Raw genomic sequence first — 2949 nt, forward strand, 5'->3', positions numbered from 1 at the left:
GCCGGCGGGCGACCGAGCGCAGGGCGGCTCGGGCGCGGAGGGGGCGGCTTCCCGCCCGGCCGTGCGGCGTCGCCGAAAAGCCCGGGAAAGCCGGGCGGGCTCCGGCACGGGTCCTCGTCGCGGGCGGCACGGCGCCGGAGGGGGTTAAAAGCCTTGCGGTGCCGCGCACGGCCCGGCGGCCTCCTTCCCCGGCTCCGACCGGGGAGGGGCTTCGAGAGCTGCAGCCTCAAATACGCCTATAATTTCCTGTTTCGAAAAGGATCGTTTTGATTGAAACCCGGGCCAGAAGCATTCCAGGGAGCCGAGCCGGGCGYGGGGCAGAGCGCGGCCCCCCCGCAGCGCCGCGCCGCCGGCAAGGCCTGGGAAAGCGGCCGGAGATAGCGGGAACAGACGGACGCGTCCCGGCGCTCCCCCGGGCCGGAGATAAGCCGGCGCTTCCCCTCCTGCCTCCCACGCCGCCCCCGCCACGCCGGCGACGCCGAACCGCCGGCTTTCCTTCACCGGCGGCTTCCTCCGGTCGCCAAAACAGCCTTTTGCAACAGGCCGCGAGGAGGGGAGAAGGGAGGAAGACCCCGGCCCGGGGGGCAGCCCGGCTCCGCGCTGCCCGGCACGTTTAGCCGGGTCGGGGCACTCGGCACCCGGCTCCCGCTGCCCCCGTCGCGGCCGAGGCCCTGCGCGCCCAGGAGACCCCGCGGGCGCCCGGCCCGAGGTGGGCTGCGCCGGCGCCGCGGCCTGCACCGCCTCCCGGGAGGAGCTGCCGGAAAGCAACCGCCGCACGGCTCCGGCTCCGGCTCCGGCGCAGACTCCTCCCCGGAGCGCCAGCGCCTGCGGGTGCGCGCTGCCCGCCGCCGCTACCACCGCCGCCGCCGCCGGGCCCCGCTCCAGCCCCACGCGGGGCACGGGGCGCGTTTCACACCGCCCAGGGATTTCTCCCAGCTCTTCGCAGTCTCAGCATTCGGGGCAATTTTGCAGGGAAAGAGTCCCGCYGGAGCCGGCGGCACGCGCAGCGCACGCGGGTCCCTACCCGTAACGCTCCTCTTTGCCCGTTCCAGTTTCGAGGGCGGGCGGCCAGCTCGGCAGCGGCGCCCCGCAGGCCCTCTGCCATGCCCCACGGCGGGACTGCGGCCCCGGCGAGGGGCCGGCGCCCACGGCGAGGCGCGGCGTGGCGTGGCAGAAAGTGCCCGTTCCGCACGGCAGCACCCCTCCCCGGCAGCCCGCGCGCTCCCCGCGAGGGCAAAGCCCTCCTGCGAGCCAGGTGCCCCGCGCCGAGCAGGAGCCCGCCAGGCTCCGGGGCACGGGAAGCCGGAGCAAGCACGACCTGTGTCCCCCRTGTCCCCGGTCTCCTCCTGCCCCAGGCACACGTGCTGCGGGACCAGCGCACAAGGATCGGCACAGGCACCCGGACCCGCCGCCCGCCGGCGACCGTGCAGGCGCCGCAGCACCCGGTGCCGCGCTGCACCCGTGCGCGGCTCCGGGCAGAGCTCGCTGCACGGCCGGGCACCTCCGGCGGGGTCTCCTCCAGGACAGGGCTTGCGGCGCTGCCCTTAGGGGGATCAGCAGAGCCCAGGCGGGGCCGTGCCAGCGGCCCGGACACCCCCGCGCACCTTTGCAGCCACTCTGCCCCCCCGGAGCCCGGCTGCAGCCTCCGGCTCCTCCCCGCACATCACTCCCAGCCGGGAGCAGCCGCAGCCAGCGCCAGCTCGCACGGATGGTGCCAACCCAAACACCCGCCGCCGGGACGCTCGCAGGCAGCAGGAGCCCAGGGCGCCGGCCCCGCGCCAGCGCTACTCACATCCCAGGGCGCGCGGCGCGTGCCCTCGCCGCCCCGCAGCCAGCAGCGGCTCAGCTCGCTCAGCTCCAGGATGGGCTGCACCTTCAGCTGCACTGTCTCCCCCGACTGCCGGATCATCTCCACGATCTCGTCCCGCGACTTGCTCTCCACGTTTCGCCCGTTGATCTCCACCAGCCGGTCGCCCGGCACCAGTCCCAGCGCCAAGTCTTTGCTGCCGGCGCCGGGCTCGGCGAAGTGCACCACGCGCCGGTACACCTGCCCGTCGGGACCCCGGTCCAGCATGGTGGTGCGGCGCAGGGAGAAGCCGAAATCGCCGGTGTTGCGCCGCTGCAGCTCCAGCTGCCGGGGGATGGGGGGCTGCGGAGGCACCACGGCGGGCAGCCGCAGGTCCGCGGGGAACCGCTTGCCGACGAGCTCCGGCACCCGGGCTCGCAGCAAGGCGGCCGACGGGGTCCGGGGAGGGTCCAGGGAGGCCCCGTGCTTGGCCAGCTGCGTCTCCAGCGCACGCACCTCCACCTGCGGAGAGGGCGCTGCCGAGTGCTCGGAGGGTGTAGACGTCTCCGAGGCGCTCTCGTCCCGGCTCTTCTGCGAGAAGGAGAAGCGCTTGACGATCATCTGCGAGTTCTGCTTGGCCAACGAGCCGAACTTGGCCGCCCGCTGCAGCACCGAGCCCTTGAAGTTGCCGTCGTCCACCTTGAGGTCATCACTGGAGCTGGCCGTGCTCAGGTGCCCCGAGTCCAGGATGACGCTGCCCCGGTTGCTGTCTGAGTCGATGTCCGTGAGGTGCAGGTCGGAGCCGCTGGCCACCTTGATGGGGATGGGGTTGGAGATCTCCARGCGGGTCTTGGACTCCCGCTTGGAGGCCCGGTTGAGGTTGAAGAAACCCCGGCGCATGCTCATCTCCTCCAGGCTCTTGAGCTCAGCCGCCGACATCCGCTCCTTCTTCTCCTTCTTTTCCTTCTTCTCCTTCCTGGCTCCATCCTTCTCTTTGTCCTTCTTCATCAGGTGGAACATGGTGGAAGCGGGGCTGGCAGAGCGCTGGCTCCGGCGGGCAGCGCGCCGGTGAGGGCGGCTCAGGGGCGGCCGCCTGCCTGCAGAAGGACACACGGAGAAGGACGTGATCAGACAGCGGGACAGACCCAACTCGCAGCCCCACC

The sequence above is a fragment of the Rhea americana genome, unplaced genomic scaffold (assembly GCF_003343005.1).
Source record: "Rhea americana isolate MKP2758 unplaced genomic scaffold, rheAme1 scaffold_549, whole genome shotgun sequence".
Taxonomy (NCBI): Eukaryota; Metazoa; Chordata; class Aves; order Rheiformes; family Rheidae; genus Rhea; species Rhea americana.